The sequence below is a fragment of the Triturus cristatus genome, chromosome 3_1 (genome assembly GCF_964204655.1).
Source record: "Triturus cristatus chromosome 3_1, aTriCri1.1, whole genome shotgun sequence".
NCBI lineage: Eukaryota > Metazoa > Chordata > Amphibia > Caudata > Salamandridae > Triturus > Triturus cristatus.
Genome location: NC_140583.1, coordinates 439,336,830 through 439,355,450, shown reverse-complemented (window position 1 = coordinate 439,355,450; position 18,621 = coordinate 439,336,830). Strand labels below are relative to the sequence as shown.

General features: G+C 46.4%; 1 protein-coding gene across 1 annotated transcript in view; it reads left to right on the top strand.

The window, feature by feature from the left end:
- ATP8B4 (ATPase phospholipid transporting 8B4 (putative)) overlaps positions 1–18,621 on the top strand; it is a 3,731,093-nt gene that overhangs the window by 1,883,430 nt on the left and 1,829,042 nt on the right. The window lies entirely within an intron of this gene.

The window sequence follows — 18,621 nt, the reverse complement described above, 5'->3', positions numbered from 1 at the left end:
CATGGCTCTTAGGGATTTTTTGTTAGGTCACATCGCAAGCGCTTTTCGTATGCTATTTTACAACGAGCTATGGAAAATCTCTCAACAGGAGGCTGCTGAGAGACTATGTGAGATTGATAGGGTTAATCTAGAAAAGGATTCGGCTGTGGTGGACAATGGTGTGACCACACTATCATCTAGAATTTATTCATTGGGCAATATTGCGTCTTCTGCTATAGATATAACGGAACAGGATTTGTCTATCCTTCAACATGGACAATCGCAATTGCGATTCATTCTATTATTAAGCTGGATGTGGTCACGTGCCCTGGTGTTACATCAAAACCACAACTCTATTCTCTGTATACAATCTAACAGAAAGACAGATGTTTATGGCATGCAGAGATACAATATATAACCATGTTGCACATTGAAAAATTGGATCAATTACCTTTCACCATGGCTGAGTCACCTTCCACGGAATGGTTAATCCATGGCTATATTACACTGCCAGTCACGACATTCCAATTTCAATACTGAGTACAGTATCAGCAGGTAGGCAGATATGAAGCGCTGGGAGATGGATACCTACGTGAATACTGGTAATTACCGTACAAATATTAATGCAGAAATGGGGACACTGAAGTTTTTCTCAGCGGTTCAAACTGTGAAAGTACTTGTGGGGTGGTACCAGGCATTGAATATCTAGTTACATTAAGTTCCAGGGTTACTTGTTGAAAGCAAGTATTGTTTCCACTGAGACCCACTCAGTTAGAGAGGCAACGCTATGGCCTTCATTGAATGTTTTCTTTATGCTGTTTGATTCTCTGAGCAGACTGAAAGCCATGTTTTTGCAGAAAGATATGGCCTTAACCTCATCCATAGAGACTTTTGATCTCCAGGTTGGAAGGTCTTAATCTGAGATACAAGCACTACTCCTTACGAACTCCCACTCCATTTTAGGGAAATGGTTCATCGAATCTTTAACATGTCTGATACGAGAGGGGTCGTGCACCTATTCAAAAGTATAGGTTCTAGACTATTGAGCACCTCTCAGACAATCTTCGGAGTTATTCCAGCATTTATACACTCCATATTAGGAGGGCTTCCTCTGATCCTACTACTTGTAGTGGGTATCCTGGTTTTTATTTTCCTGCTACGCAATGGACATCCCAATTGCTCAAGAGATGGAAAAAGAACTGCTGGTTCAATGTTGCTGTGAACGCATGGTACTCCATCTGGGCGCACCTCAATTTCAGGAGCTAGGCGAGCATTGGTTCATATTGTTCAGACCAGTTTGGGTTGACTGCATCTTCCCTGTGCTCCGCTGCCTATTCTGCGGAAACGAATGCGTGTTTGGACTTGCGTCTGACTCTTCCATCAGTTGCGCCACCTGACATAGACATACTACTGGACCCCTTAAAGGCCCATGTGTTACTGTGTCTTCAGAGTATCCCCATGTTGATGACAGCATTTTAAGGGCCTCCACAGAATGCTCCACCTCCTAGCTGAACAGACAATGGCTCTGCAACAGGCTCACAGGTATTGAGTGTTTCCTCAGCGGCTGCATTGAGAACTGAAGAATGTCACCTTTGCTCCATTGACGTGATACAAGAGGCGTTACAGGGACCATCGTCTGGGAATGCGAGTGACAGTGGTGTTGCATCTCCCACACAGGACACATAAACATTTGGCTCTCCATGTGATGGGAACTATTCGGCCCTTTTTCCAAAACAAGCCTAATTGGAGTGCGAAACATCACTTTGATTTGATTTTCTGCTCACACTGAGCACTATGTCTTTCAGCGTGCTCAGTCAGTCTGATCATAAATTGACTATTTTTAGTGGACTTATAGAGCTTTATTTGAATTTTAATAGCATAGATTTTACATATACCATGTTTTTAGACACTGGTTTTATACCAGTATTTTTATGCTTTTTAACTGGCATATTTTAGCATTAGCATTAGTTGACCTTATCGAGCTTCCACGCTGACACAAGACTCTGAGCTCCTGGTCTACAGAAGCTACAATACGCAGAGGTCTGACATCCCTTGCGGGGTGTCCAACTCAAGACCAAGACTGGGTCCTTTGTTCTGTTCCATCAGGTAATGGGGTTGGCTCTTTCCTAGGGGATTCTTGGCATTACACCCACATACATGCTAGAGGCACTTAGGTACACTTAGGTTGGGTTAGCATCCTAGGAGTACACTTGATTACTGTCATGTATATATGCCTTCATATATTCACTATTTTGGTACCACGGTAGAATTCTACCTTTTATTTACTCTGTTAGTGCTTGTAATCTTATATATTTGCTTCTGTTTAATGATTGTCACAGCAAACATGTTTTATACTAGAATGTCACTGGTTCTATAAATGCTTATTAATTATTGTGTATCTCTCTGAGACTAAGTGAGGACGAATGACTGAGCAAAAAGTACTGTACTGTTTCCACGATCCCTGAAGGATCAAGGGTTGTCATGTTTAATAGTTGCCAGATACTATTCGCTCTTTGGTAAGGTTAGGGAACTCATGGTGGCACTGTGAGCTAGCTGTTCTAAAGGCTAACATATCCTTTGGTGGTGTCCGGAATCAGTCTAGACACCAATCTCTTAGTTTAAACGTGCAGTTTCTATGTATTTTTAGGAACTACACGACAATGGCAAACCTACGTTTACCCAGAAGCAGTGCTGTGGCAGTAAATTTGAGATAACCTTTCGGTACCTTCTTAACATAACCCAGAAGTACCATATCAGGAGTGAGTTGAAAGGTATGGTCTGTCATGTCTAGTATTGCCTCTATAACCAAAACCAGCGGCAACCACCTGGTAAGATAATGCCAGAAAGATAATGAAGAAAGTCCTCTGCCCAAGCACGGCAGCACCTACATCTAGTATCAGAAGTAGTGTCAAATTAGATGGTCCACCATGGTCAGGTACACCCTAGGCACAAATTTATAATGAAATAAATGTTTCCTCCTTAGTCTGCTAACAACAATATTGCTACTGTTCATCAGCAATATGCAGCCTCAAGTCTCCATCCAATAACAGACGTGTCTTGGGAGCCTCTGCCACTTGGCAGTCAATGACAACAGTGTACAGTCTAGTAATAAGCTTGTAAGACTGAGGACTGGACAGTAATATTGCCAACACTCCATTCAGGTGGCTCTTCAGGGAACATAATATTGAGGCTGCCGGCTTCGTAGGAAAGCTTACTGTGGGTAATAACATCCATCAGAGTAGTGGCAGAGTCACCCACATATTCCTGATGTGTTTTGAACCTATGCATTAGAAACAACCCCCCCCCCCCCCATGGTAATGATGTGCTTCCTGCCAAAGAATGACATCAGCTCAGGTGAGCAATCCAGCTGGAGCAAGCAATAGTTTGCAATGGGTATGTGGAGGCGAATAAGTCACTGAGATATTGCATAGTGAATTCAGCCTGTTCCAAGCCCATACAGTACATCTGACAGTATGTTTTTCACGAGATGTCTTGTAAAACTGCGCAAAGGGAGCACTGGGGAGTGGGAGAGGATAAACTTGACCCTGCTCGAGGAAGACACAGGGGGCCTTTCTGCTATTGTGAATCCAATCCCCCTACCCGTACAGCCTGGCTTGGCAATGTTTTCCTAGGGATTGTCTGCTTCACCCTGGAACTCAAGAAGTAGGGCATGCATGGAGACCAGGAGTTCACTTTTCATAGACAAACCATACCGGAGCTCCAGATTGCGAAGGTCGCCCTCCAATATAGCAAGCCTGTCCTTTATTGATTTGATGATACCATGTCCTTATGCAATACACTCCCCCTGGATGACAACCTTAAGAGCTTTCCAGAAGTAAGCAGTCCTTGTTCATCTCGATGTAGTCTTTAATGGCACATCTAATTTCCTGCTGAAACACCATATCTAAGAGAGTTCTGGGTTGCAGATGCCACAGAGGTGTCTGAGCTATCTGCAGCACTAACAGGGAGTGATCTGATAAAGTCCTAGGGAGAGGCAAGATTCCTTTCTCTGCCAATCCTACCCAGAAATTATGTCTGGATGAGTTATTGTGAAACGAGGAGTGGAATGTGTACTCATGGGATGCTGCATGTGTTAACCTCCAGAAATCAACCAAATTAAAATGTGCCTTAAATACTAAGAACGTATCTCTAGCTTTGGTGAGACAACGATCACGCCAATCAGATCAGTCTAGGTCGATATTCAGGTCCCCTCCCCAAATGATCTTGCAAGGATGGACCGCCGCATAATGTTTTTACATAGCCTGAAAAAAATTCTGGACTGTCTGTAAGAGAGCCACATGTATATAAACAAGGGTACATGCGTGCAGTTGAGCAGACCCAGTACAATCAGATACCAACCCTTGGGGTCTATGATGGTTTTAATATGTTGAGATCTCAATACATCTTAATAATAATACACATACCTCTGGAATAGGACAAATAAGAAGATAAGTATTGTAGCAAAGTAGGATCTGCTCTCATGGGGAGCCTCACATTTGCTGGTGTTATTCTGTTTACTCCAGTATTGGAACTTTCATAGATTCCCATGCTTGTGTCGATCCCCGTCGTCGGAATGGGAGTCCCCGGTATACATAAAAAAGCAATAGAAACCATCACAAAAACAGAACTCAGGCCTAGGCCCATTCTTGTTTTGCATCCTATCTACCTCTTTTTGTAAAAGAGACCAAATAAAAAATGAACTAACAATCAGATTAGTCTCACAGAAGCTCAGAACCTCAGATTTTTCTACCGCACGTTGTGCTAGGGAGTCTCCACTGAGCTCTGCTCAGTTTTGTTCTTAGAACTTGGTTCTACAGTTTTTTTCAACAGTTTTTTCCTTCAAATTCTTCAGGATGTCAGATAAAGAGAAGAAGGCCCTCTTTAGAGCTTGTGCTACCTGTGCAAAAAAGAGAGTGTATATTGAAGACAAACACAAGGACTGTATTTACTGTCTATACCCGGACCACAAGGCTGCGGACTGTAAAATTTGCCGCACTTTTTCAACCAAGAGTTTCCGTGATCATGAAGGGCGTCTTTTGACCTGGCTCCAGAAACTGAAATCAAGAAAGGAGACAGTGTCCAGTGACAGTGAGGATTCATCTTCTGCGACTTCATCTAGAAGGTCTGTGAAAAGGGGAAGGACTTCTCCTTCACCTTCTGAAAATCGCCCTGGTAAAGCCCTGAAAAAGACCTCTGAGGGGCTTAGTCCTGTCGAATCTCCTCACCGAGGTGCAAAGGAGAAGGAAGGACTATCAAAAGAAACGAGTCTTCAGAAGAAATCCAGTTTTGTTCCTCCAAAGTCACCCCCTCCATCTACAAAAACCTTCAGAAAGCCATCTTCATTGTCTTCTGAGGTAAAGTCTTCAAAAAAGTCTCTGCCGTCGACGACGCTGTCTACGATTCCGTTGACGAAAGATTCAAAGTTAAAGTCTTCTTCAGTTCTCACCCCGTCGACGGTTGTTTCTTCGTCACCGGTTCTGGCACAGGGCTCTGTGTCGACGAGATCTGTTTCGTCGACGATTGTTTTGGCGATGACGACGTCGACGGGGATGTCGAAGACGAGGGCAGCGACACCAACAACGTCGACGACGACGATGGCATTGACGACGACTGCATCGACGACAACAGTGTCGACGACAGTGATTTCTTCGTCGACGATTCTTTTGTCGATGACGATCCCGTCGACGGTTCCGTCGAAGAGCCCGTCGACGATGTCGTCGACAGTGGAAAAAATGTCAATCCTGCTTAAAAAAATGGCAGATTACACCAGAGATGACTTCACCAAGGAGGGTGACTCCTTTACCACCTGCTCTTCTCCTAGAAGAAGAGGATTCGGACGAGGAGGAAGGACCTTTTGGCTATGCGAATAGCCCTTCTCAGCTTCACGTTAAATGCCAAGACACTGATTCTGAAGGGGAGTATGAGAATTATGATCAGTATGGTACTCCTCCTCAATTACAACCGGACTATCATCAGGAGATGGTTCAAATACCCTCTTCCATATTATCGGATTTAAAAGCCATGCTAGGGGATTACAGGAGGAGATTTGCGATACAGCCTCCTATATCAGTAGGACTTCCGAGTAATACTATCCCTCCAGCTCGTCCTGTGACCACGCAAGTACCACAGCCTCAACCAATGGTGGAGGCGAAAGATGTGCCACTGGTTGTGCCTGCCGCCCAAGATGACACCGCTGACGACGACCAAGGCAATGTTACAATTCCGGATCCAGATGTAGAGTGGGATGACTATATCATTCCAGATCCAGCTTCCCCGGCTCCGACGCCTGCTGATTCCCCCCCCTGTAGATATAGGGGGTTTCCATAATTTAATGGAGAGAGCCACCAAGAGATTTGCACTACCCATGGCTAAGGTGGGCTCAGACTGTTTCCTTTATGACTTTAAAGAGCCTTATAGGAAATCAATCAGGTCAATTCCAATTGTGGACCATGTTTGGGAGGAAGGCTTAAAGGTAGCACAAAATCCAGCCACCGTGATTACAGTTCTCCCTCGTCTGGGGAAAAAGTATAAGGCTCCGGAGGGAAGCCCGGCCTGTTTGACCAGCCAACCTAAGCCAGACTCTGTAATCTCACAAGCCGCACAGAGGAAATCTAGGAATCCTTCGGCTCCTCTTACCACTTCTCCAGATAAGGAGGGAAGGCGGCTGGATAATGTAGGCAAAAGATTTTCGTCCATGCCCAGTCTGCTAGTCAAAGCTGCTCAATCTTTGGCTATTCTTGGACGATATGATCGCCAGATGTGGTGCGACCTTTCCCCCTTTCTAGAGCAGCTGCCAGAAGAGGCAAAGAAAGAGACTAAAAGGATTCTTCAGGAGGGAGAATTAACATCAGCAGAAATCATTGAGTGTGCTATGGACATTGCAACAACGGTTTTTCGATCCTTAGCTGGAGCTGCAGTTCTGCAGCGACAGGGCTGGTTACGGGCTACTTGGTTCCGCCCAGAAGTCCAGGACAAGATTTTAGATATGGCGTTTGATGGGAAAGCGTTGTTCGGAAAACATATTGATGATGCGCTTCAAGATATCAAAAAAGATACGGAAACAGGAAAATCTTTGGGGACTCTGCAGTACTGCAAGTTCCCGTTCCGAGGAGCGAGAGGAAGAGGTAACTCAACATATAGAGGAGGTTATCAACAACAGCGTTACTCCTCATATGGTTCCCAATCGCAGTCTTACAGGCCTAACTACAGTCAGCGGCAGAACCAATCGTCTTCGTCTTTCTCTCGATCGAACAACAGAGGACGACAAGGTCGCCAGGGCAGAGACAACACCAAGCGCCAATAGTGGCTTGCTGGCTCTGGTTACTGCCCCCTCTCCTCCTGTGTCATCAGTGGGAGGCAGAGTTTCACATTTCCTCTTGAACTGGCAACAAATAACATCAGACCGCTGTGTATTAAACATCATTCGTTACGGCCATACCCTGAAGTTTGTCCAACAACCACCATCCAAGCCCCTTCGCGCCACGGTATCGAAACATCTCCATCTGCTACGGTTAGAGGTCCAAATGCTCCTCAAAGGAGCTATAGAACCGGTCCCTGTCTCTCAAAGGGGAAAGGGGTTTTACTCCCGGTTCTTCCTGACGTGGCGCCCTATACTAGATCTGATGGAGCTCAACACCTATCTCATCAAACAATCCTGTCGGATGGTTTCTCTTCAAGACATCCTTCGACTTCTCAACTCAGGAGATTTCATGGCCACTCTGGATCTAGAGGATGCTTATTTTCATGTACCCATCCACCCAGCTCACCGGAAATATCTTCGCTTTACAGTAGCCAAGAGCCATTTTCAATTCAAGGTTCTTCCCTTTGGTCTGCGTATGGCTCCACAGGTCTTCATGAAGGTGTTGGCTCCGGTAGCAGCTTTTCTGCGAAGACAAAAATTGCAGATCTTCCCTTACCTGGACGACTGGTTGATAAAAGCTCCTACCAAGCGGGCAGCAGAAGAATCAATCGGAACGTGTTTACGTCTGTTTGCCAATCTCGGACTAACGCTCAACAAGCTGAAGTCTTCTCTTCTTCCGTCAAGGACAGCCAGGTTTCTAGGGGCCATTCTGGACACTTCAGTAAACAAAGCTTTCCCATCTGTAGAGAGACAACAGAAGCTGATGTCAATGGCTTCCCTACTGTTAAAAAGAAGGTCACTTTCAGTTCGCCTCTACAAGTCCCTGCTGGGTTCCATCTCCTCATGCATACCCCTGATTCCGCATTGCAGGCTAAGAATGCGTCCACTTCTGGAGGAGTAGGATTTATGGTGGCGCCAAGTAGACAGATCCTTCGACAACAAGATCTCAGTTACCGAGACCATGAGATACGCCGCATCTTGGTGGATTACCAAGGAAAACATTTCTCAAGGGCTTTCTTTCAAACTATCCCCGGCTCCTCTCTTTATAACTACAGACGCCTCTCTCGAAGGCTGGGGAGTGGTTTTACAAGACATTCACATGTGCGGCAGATGGAGGTCTCAGGATCAACTGCTGCACATAAATCTGCTAGAACTCAGAGCGATTCATTTAGCGTTACAAGCTTATCTTCCAAGAGTACAACAGTCTTCAGTCCTAATACGTACGGACAACATGACGGCCATGCATTATTTAAATATGGAGGGAGGCACCAGATCTCGTCTGTTGTCGCAAGAAGCCCAGACATTCTGGGAATGGGCAATTCAACAGGAGGTATCACTCCGAGCAGAACATCTTCCAGGTGTCCTCAACAAAGCAGCGGACAAACTCAGCAGACTGAAATCTGTCAGTCACGAGTGGGAACTGGACAACTTTACTCTTCAGAAAGTGTTTCACAGGTGGGGCATGCCTGCAATAGATCTCTTTGCCACTCCACAGAACAGGAAATGACGGTTCTATGCAAGCAGAGTTCACCATCCAGAATCGTTGGGGAATGCGCTTTCGATGGCCTGGTCAGGTGCATTTGTTTACGCTTTTCCCCCATTCCTCTAATCCCCAGGATTCTCAGAAAGCTCAAGGCAGAACCGTGCAGGATGATTCTGATAGCTCTAGCGTGGCCCAGACAGTTTTGGTTCACAGAGCTTCACCTTCTCTCACTGGAACTTCCTCTTCCTTTGCAGATGATTCCTTTGCTGCTGACGATGTCCCAGGGCCAAGTCTTACATCCGGATCCTCAGTCTCTGCAGCTCTTGGCATGGCTCCTGAGCAAAGAGAATTTCGAGGGCTGAATCTCTCAGCGGAATGTAGAGAGGTACTATCTCAAGCAAGAGCCCCAAGTACAAATAAGACTTACAAATTGAAATGGAAGCGGTTCTGTATTTGGTGCCAGTGCAATGGGCTTCATCCCTTTAATTTGGAGCCTCATGAAATTCTTCCATACATACTATCATTGGCAAAAGCGAGACTGGCTCACTCTTCTATCAAGGTTCACCTGGCAGCGATTTCTCGCTTCAGACGCACGTCCGCAGGTCCTTCACTCTGGTCAGCAAGGATCATTAAACAGTTTCTTAAAGGACTTTTCAGAGTCTTCCCTCCGGTCAAGACTCCTCCTCCCCTTTGGCTTCTGAACTTGGTTCTCGCCCAGCGTATGAAACCTCCTATGAACCTATTCACAAGGCAGACCTGAAATTCCTCTCCTGGAAGGTAGCGCTTCTTCTAGCCTTGACTTCAGCTAGACGTGTGGGGGAGTTGCAGGCTCTCACCATTCAGGATCCTTTTCTCCAGTTCAAAAAAGGAACTGTAATCAAGACTTTTTTTCCTCATCCGGCTACTCCGGCGGAGAAGGCAATTCATTCTCTGGATCTACAAAGGTGCTTAAAATTCTATCTTCAAAGGACTAGAGACTTCAGAAAGTCTTCTCAACTATTTGTTTCTTTCAGCAACCCTCGTAGGGGTTTCCCCTATCCAAGCAATGGATCTCTCGGTGGATTACTAATACTATCCAATATTGTCACAAGGCAGCAGGCAAGCCTCTGGAAGGTCGAGTCCGTGCTCATTCCACGAGGGTGATTTCCTCTTCTACAGCCCTCTTTGCTGGTGTTCCTCTCCAAGAGATCTGCCAGGCAGCAGCCTGGAGCAGTACACATACGTTTACAAGACATTACTGCCTGGATGCGGTCATGCAGGGGGATGCAGCAGTCGGCCAAGCAGTCCTGAGGAACCTATTTCAGTAGTGGTGAGCTTTCCTTTTCATCCCTCCTTCCATGTTACTGGTTTATTAGCTCTTGCACATTTTGAACCTCATGTGTGGTGTTTTATCAAATGTTCTTAAAATATTTTTGACTATTGATAATGTCTTTATGGTGTATTCTGCATTTTATAATAATCATGGTTCCAAAAATGTACTGATAACTGCTAGCTACTCTGATACAAGCATTGTAATCTATGAAAGTTCCAATACTGGAGTAAGAAAACAAGGTACTTACCTGTAACTTTGGTTCTCCAGTATTGGAAACTTTCATAGATTCCCATGCGAGCCACCCACCTCCCCTGGGAAAGCTCAGCCTCTTACATATTTAGTGGTTTGGTTACACAAAAGCTACGTAAAATCTGAGGTTCTAAGCTTCTCTCAGGAGGGTTCCAAGGGGTGAGGCTAATCTGATTGTTTGTTCATTTTTTTTGGTCTCTTTTACAAAAAGAGGTAGATAGGATGCAAAACAAGAATGGGCCTAAGCCTGAGTTCTGTTTTAGTGATGGTTTCTATTGCTTTTTTATGTAACCGGGACTCCCATTCCTACGACGGGGAACGATACAAGCATAGTAATCTATGAAAGTTTCCAATACTGGAGAAACAAAGTTACAGGTAAGTAACTTCTTTTCTTTCTGACTAGTCTGATTGGCATCCTGCTAATCTGGACCCCAGCCACTGTCCTTCCTCCCTAAATTTGACTGAGGTAAGTACTTTGGTACCTTCCCAATTGGCTACTGGTGTACCCATGTTCGTCCCCAGTAAAAGTACCCAGTGCATAGGTACACCAGAGGTTTCTTATGGGCTGCAGCATGTATTATGCCTCCCATGAGAGACCACTCAAACTGTGACAACAGACCTGCCATTGCACCACTTCTGACAGATATATGTTTTCATATATCTGAGGTCACGCCACTTAAAACCTATAAGTCACCTCTAAGGTAGGCCTTTCAATCCTGAAAACAAGGTGCTAGGTTATAAGTATGAGGATGCCCTGCATGAGCAGGAGGCCCACTACAAACTCCGGATTCGATTCTCCAGGCTTTGTAAGTGTGTCAGCCATTTTGAATCATATAGTGGGCATGCATCATTACGCAATGGCTAACTATATATTGGTTGTATCAAACATGTTAAAATCATACCTATACACTGTTACCGTTGTTGGAGGTATGATTACATGCACCAGGGGGCTCCTATGGGAAGCCCTCAGTGCTCCTGGTAACAGCCTTCTAGGGTCTGCAAGCAAGCCAGTGCTGCTGCTGACCCCAGACACGATTCTGCCCTCTTGCTGCTGAGCTGACCTTGAGCAGGGGAAGGTAGAACAAGAGGTTTCCTGTCACAGGGAGGTGAGCACCTCCCAGACAGGACTTAGTATATTGTGCTGGAGTGAGGTTGCATGCTAACACCACCAGACTGCTTTGAAGAGCACATTTGGTGCCCCCTTGCATACTCCAGTTTGAGCCAGTTCAGAGAGCCCTTGGATCCCGCTCTGGCAATAAACTGGACAAAGGACATGGGAGTATCCTCCCCTCTGTCCAACCTCTCCTCTGAGAGGGACCCTTGAATCGTCCCAACCCTTTCCCTAGGGAACTTAGGGGCTTACCTGTGGGTGGCTCTTCAGATTCATCATGGGACAAGATTCAAACTCGAAAACAATTCAACTTCAACAGTCTGGGCACCTTGGACTTTGCTGGAATTTGCCTGGAACCGAGACTGCACCAAGGAAGATTCCTGCTGCACCTGGTCTCGCTATTCTGCAAGTCTTCTTGACTTCAAAAGGCACAGCAGCACGGTTGGTGTTTCTGCAACTTGCTCGAGGTCTGACCTGTCCTCTCAGCAAGTTTGAGGCAAGTATCCCTTGTCAGAACTGCTGGAACAGAACCCCTGTGCAACGCGTCGACTTGCCATTACCAAGGATTGTTGGCTCTGTCCTCCAGAGAACTTCAGGGCTACAAGAAGCTCCACTATCTCTTCCTGCCAAGATCTTTGTCCTCACTGCATTCTTTGCACTGTGGGCCTGCATCTTTGGTGAGCTGCCCGAGGTCCTTTTGTGTCTCCCATGCCTTCAGCCTGTGGGACCTCTTGAGGGTCTTATTTGGCTTCAGTGGGCTACCCTGCTTGCTCAGGGCCTACTCTGACTCTCCTGCACTTGGTGAGTACCTTGGACCTTGCTGGTCCCAATGCTGCACCTTTTTCGTTTCCCACATCTGTTGATGGTGCCAAGGCTTGTTAGTGCTCCTACCATACATACATCAACCCCCTGGTTCTTGACACCCAGTGTGGGACAGCTTGTGGTCATCCACAGCATCGCCTGGTCCTCACAGCTGCAGCGACAAGGTCACCGTCATCATTCCTGCATCTTCTGTCATCGGTGGTCATTGGTCTTCCATGCCTCCTGGTCACTTCCGAGTAGGATAGACTCTGTCCCCTCTGCTTGCAAGTTCTTCTCTTCAAGAATCCACCCTTTGATTCCACTGTACTCTTTCACCTTCTTCGCCAGCAGCATCTTTTCTGATGTCCTCCATTGTGATCTACGGCGGGGTCCGATGTCACTTCGCACCTATGCACCCGGCTTCCCTGGTGTAGGTATCCTGGTTCCTGGGTTATCCATGGCTGGGGAGACTTTCCAACCTTCTGTCTTCCACAGGGTTTCTTCAGGGTCCACTGGGAAGGGTCCTTCTTTCTAAAAACTGCAACCACGACTTTCCTATTTGCTTGCAATGAGTAGGCAGCTGTGTTTCCATCTCCGTTGGGTTTCTGGGTACTTACCTCGCTGGTTCCTTGGATCCCCAGCTCTTTTGAGTCTTCTGGTCCAAGTCCCGACTTCATATGAATTTCGCATTACACTTCTTTAGTATATGGTTTGGCCTCCCCCTGGAGACCACTGTGTATTTGTGCTTTCTTACCTGTTTACATTTCAAATATTGTGTGTATTGTGTTGATATCTCTGGGTAGGAGATATACCAATGTGTTAGTGAGTGTGTATAATAAATATAACTATTCTTATAACTACACTCTGTGTTTTTTTCCATTTACTCTACACTATATGATTAGTTCTGGTAAAACAAGCTTCTTAACACTCCTTCTGGCCTAAGCCTGAAGGCTGCTCTCCACAGCTAGCACTTAGAGAGCTTTCTATGGTTGTCTAAGACCACTAAAATCACCATACAGGTTGTCTGGATTATTGCAAGGTGCTTCACATGAATAAGTGTGCATCATATACTAAGCCAGCCTCCTACAAGTATTTATAGGGAACCCCATGCAGCTGTCACCCTAGATTCACTCCCAGAGGAAAGGTTTGTCTCCTACAGAAATATATCTACCACAGAGCGATTACGATAAGCAAGGACTTTTTTAGGGTTATTTAGCCCTATAACATTCCAAGTAATTAATTTTAATGAATGAGTGCCATGATCATGTCAAGAACAACTGAATCCATAAGGGATAGTGAGATTGATAGTCAGGTGTCATGTAATACATGTACCAGATGACCCTGCCTCTCTGAACACCCCTCCCACCATACCCACCCACACCAGGACCCAATTTCCTAGTGAAATCTAAAAACAGTGTAATCTGATAAAACTTAAATGAAGCAACAGAAATTCACGTATGTCATGACACTCATTATGGCATGAAGCCAGGGGCAGCTAGAGCAACATCAAAAAAATCCTTGCATAGTAATCATGGATTAATGTGTAAACATCAATAATACTCGGCCTTCTCATATACATTTCCGACTGCATCAATCAGCCTGCTGGAGCAGACAGCGGCATCAGCCAGAAATCTGTAGAGAAGTTCCAACATCCAGGAGACCTAAAAACAACATAAAACAGTATAGTGCTGTAACAGTGCCACAAATCAAAATTAACGTGGATCAAACTGTTAGAGAGCAATATCATTCCACCTCATCAAGGAGCAATCTAGTAGCAGCTTCCTGCCATGGCGGAGTGGCACCTCACGTCAGGCATAATTTCTGTAAAAAACAGAAAGGGCCACAGCTCAATCAGCAAAAATCACGGGTTTTTCCCTTCCAATTGCACTGCAGTCTAGCTGGGTGCAAATGGCGTACGGCAAGCCACGTTCCTGTAATCTCATTTTGACGGAAAGGAACTTCTTCCGGGGCATCCTGTTCAGCTTACATAAAGTAAGGAAAGAAGGAAAGACACACCTCATAGAAATTATCCTTCTCCTCTCGTGGCAGTCATAGCAGTTGGTCTCTGTCCCTATAATTTAAAAATGTGGTGATTATGGGCCGAGGCGGTGCTCCCTGGAGCGGTCGAGTGGCCAGAGAGCGATGGGTGTTCAACCACGAAAGTCTTAGGAAAGCTTGTAGCACCAAACATGGAGACCAGCAGTTTTTACGTCTCGGCTCGAAGGCTGCGCTTGCGCAGTCTCGCTTCGAGATTTAATGTTTAGGAGTGGGGCTTTAACCTGCACCTTTTTTTTCCTCTTCTCCATTGGCTGGCCTCTGAAATACTGGTCAGCCATTGGAGAAGAGCATTGTCTCTCCAAACAAGCCCGGTCTTTTTCGGATTCGGGGGCGTGTTTTTTCGATTCTTTCTCTCCACTGGAATGTAAACATTCCAGCCAATGGCAAGAGGAGAGAAAGAAAAACACGCCCCCGAATCCGAAAACGCCGCTGCGTTTCTCCGAGGCATTTCTGCTTGACCTCGGAGAAAGGCGGCGGTGTTCAGGGCGTCCTCTTCCCCTGCTGTCGGCTCCAGTGTTCGGCTGCTGCTCTGGTCTCTGGTTGCTGCTCCGCGCGCAGCGTGTTTTCTAGCTCTGTTTCCTGCTCCCTACCATTTGAGCCTAGCGCAGGATGTTACGTCCAGCCTCGGTCTCGAGATGCCTGACTCGGCCCGCCCTCCTCATCCCCTGTTTTTATATATCAGCAAACTGTTCAGGGACTTCTGGAGTTACCAACACCCCTGGCAGTGGCCTGCGTGCACATCTGCCCGAGTGGCGCGCAGGGACTCGCCCCCTCCCACGGACGCACTCCCTCTCCCTGGAAGGACGGGCTTTGAAATGCACAGCTGACGTGTAGTCAGTCACCTCCGATGCCTGGCTAGGAGGCTCCGGTATGTCTCAGCCCCTCCCCGGCAATCATCGGCCGCAGGCCTGCTGGTACAGCTGTCGGACCTTCACCTGCACACAGCCGAGGTCACTGGGCGGCGTGACGTGTTCTCATTCCACCCTCGCCTTACATACGGCGATGCGGGGCTCCTTTTCATGGATTTCTGGCCGAGGAAAGGATTCCTTTTTCGTGACATTAAACACACGAATTTTTCTGATCCCATCTATTTGTGGGTTTTTTCTATTCTCTTAGCGAAATGTTTTTATTAAACCTAGAGCCCAGTATAAAGAGTTTTAGCACAGATCTTTATTATACGTTGGTGACTTGCAAGTTGGAGGCAGGTGAGCGGCTGCCATGTGAGATGTGCCCGACAGTAGCAAAGGGGCTTCTGGGCACCTGCTCCGGTGTGAACAAATTGGACGTGCAGGAAGGGCTTCGGCTGGTAGGGGCGTCGACCTGCCACTAAAAAAGGGGATTTGTGTGTTAATCCTTTTTGTAAGATTCCGTGAGGCAGTCCTGCAAACTCTGAAAGACCAAGCTTAACACAATGTCTGACATTGCCCTTCTAATGCAGAACTCTGTGGCTGCGGTACCCACAAGGCCCACTTTTATGTGCCTCTCCTTCGGGGTTTGAGTTGAAGTACTTCCCTTATTCTGAGCACTCCTAACCCCTCCTAATCACAGTGGTGAATACAGAACATGATTATCTCCAGTCTTGAAACTTCCGACCACATGCAGCCTGCCAGGCCAGCATTACCCTGCCTTCCTGTCAGGGCTCTGTGTGGGGGTGGCTCTGTGTGGGGGTGGCTGTGTGTGTGTGGGGGGGGTGGCTGTGTGTGTGGGGGTGGCTCTGTGTGTGTGTGTGTGGGTGGCTCTGTGAGTGTGTGGGTGGCTCTGTGTGTGTGTGGGTGGCTCTGTGTGTGTGGCTCGGTGTGTGTGAGTGGCTTTTTTTGTAGGTGGCTCTATGCGTGGTGGGTCTGTCTGTGTGTGGGTAACTGTGTGTGAGTGTAGGTGGCTCTGTGGGTGGCTCTATGGGTGGCTCTATTTGTGTGTGGGTTGCTCTATGTGAGTGGCTCTGTGTGGGTGGCTCTGTGTGTGGGTGGCTTTGGGTGTGTGGCTCTGTGTGTGGGTGCAAATGCAATAGCTCTCGCATTTGAGAGTGATTAAGCTATTGACATTGTAAATAACAATGCTGTTTCTTTAAATGTTTTAAAAACAAAAACATAAACAAAAATAATGTCATGAGCAATGCCAATAGCTTTAACTTTAACAATGCCGAGACCATTGTATTGTAAATGCTTGTTCAATGTAGTCTTCTGTGCGCCCTATTGCAGTGGTCTATCGTATTCCAAGTATTCGAGCATTATTTTTTCTTGATAAGGCATTTAAATCCTTTTTTTTTTTGTTGAATCTTGCACAATTCCTCCTTTATCTCTCCCACCGTTTTAGCTTGCTGAGTATGCACATCTTCCATGTCGGAGATTCGCTGCTCGGCATTTGACATACGTGTTTGCTGCTTGTCAGTGCGATGTTGCATATCATCCATATGCTTGGTGAGGGAGTCAAGACTGCAGTCAACAACTGATAAGCTGGTTTTCATCTCCATCATCAATGCTTCAATGTCCTCAGTGGGGGTGAGGGGATGGATGACCCCCCCATATTCTTCTCTCCGATTGAGGCATGGTCAGGTTCTAGTGAAGGCAATTTGGATTGTCTCTTGGTCTCAAAGGTTAAGCGTTGTTGTTTAGCGTCAGCTTTGCCCATGATCAGTGGGTAGAAGGGCACATGCTACAATCAGTGCTCGATTTCACCATCTCGCACATTCAGTTCTTAAGGGTTTGATATAGGCAGGGCCGGCTGTAGGGCGGTGCGACCGGTGCCACCGCATCGGGTGCAAACTTCGCGTTGGGGCGCCTGCCTGCTACTTTATATTGCTTTTTAAAGCTTCTGCTGCCGCGTTCCTGGCCTCCGGCAATTTTAAGCCAATAATAAAATTCTCAAGTTAACTCCGGTGATTAATGTTCTTCCCGGAGAGAGACCATAGTTTTGTCTAGTGGAAGTTTTGACTGCTGAAAGTTTTGATTCCTCCTAAGGTAGTGCCGAGGGTTAATATGCCTACTGCAAAGAATGTGTACCATGCAAATCACAACGTGAATATAACTTAAATAGATCAGGGGGTTACTGATTTCGTCAGAGACTTCCTTATGTTACTTGCAGTTTACAAGTTAAACTCCTAATGTAAACAGTGAGCTGCTAACTGTCATCAAAGAACTGAAGTGCAGACGTCAAGTATAGATTAGAGCGTATTGATTTTTTCCCCAGGCTTGTATTATCCTAATGTTTCACAAAGGGTTTATTTTGGTAGAAATAATTTCTAATTATTAAAGAGAACCCCCCAACCATGGTGTTACGTTTCAAATTCTAAGTTTGTGCTTCTCCAGACCAAGCCCCACTATGGATGACATATAAACCCTACCCCTTGTAGTCCTCCGACTTATGATTGATTGTCTCTGTAATGTGTGTGCAATGTAAAGTGCTCTGACACCCTTCACTTTTATGAGTGACACTATAAAACTAATTTAATGCATCTGAGAGAGAGTGGTTATGAAGACAGTTGAAGGGTGGTCGTGCGGGAATCCATTGCGGAGGGGGTCATTTGGAGGGGCATCAAAATGTATTGTCGCACAGGGCGCCACCAGTGCTAAAGCCGGCCCTGGATATAGGGGGAGTACTGTACAGGCGGCAATAATCCTCAGGCCCTCAAATCACAACCCTCTAATGGGCGCTTAGGAGGGGAGGCAAAACCCTCTGACGCGGGGTAGTGGCGGCACAAGAGAGAGGTGCACGTTTAGCGTGGGTGGCAAGCTCAGCAGTCGGGCATGGCGCAGCAGCGTTAACGGCAGTGCGCATTTGCCGGGTTCCGCGATTAAACCCCGTTGCCCTACAGGTACCGCCGGCCGTACCGCTGTATCCGCCGATCAAGTGCAAGTTGAGGGCATACATTCGGATCGTTTTGCAGAATTACAGCTGCGGCCGTTGGAGCAAGTTAGGTTGCTGCCATCTTGGTTCACTGCTAGGCCACGACCCAAGCATCACATTCACAATTAAATGGTTTCAAGTGTGTTAACAGTTTACAGGACTTTGCCCTGATACTAAGCAGGAAGGGAAAGCCCCAGGTGCTGTAGGGTCCATCTGGAATATTCTTCTGATAATATTTCCATTGTTTTGGTTAGATCTAATACAGCCACTGAAGGGGTGGATTCTTTACATGTTCAGTGACAGTCCTCCCCAATGGAGTTGAATGACCGTCCTTTAGTAGACATATCAGAGCTTGACACGAGGAAAACCTACTGAAGCTCGACGGTATAACGACAATGCTTTCACAACTCGAAATCGAGTGGATC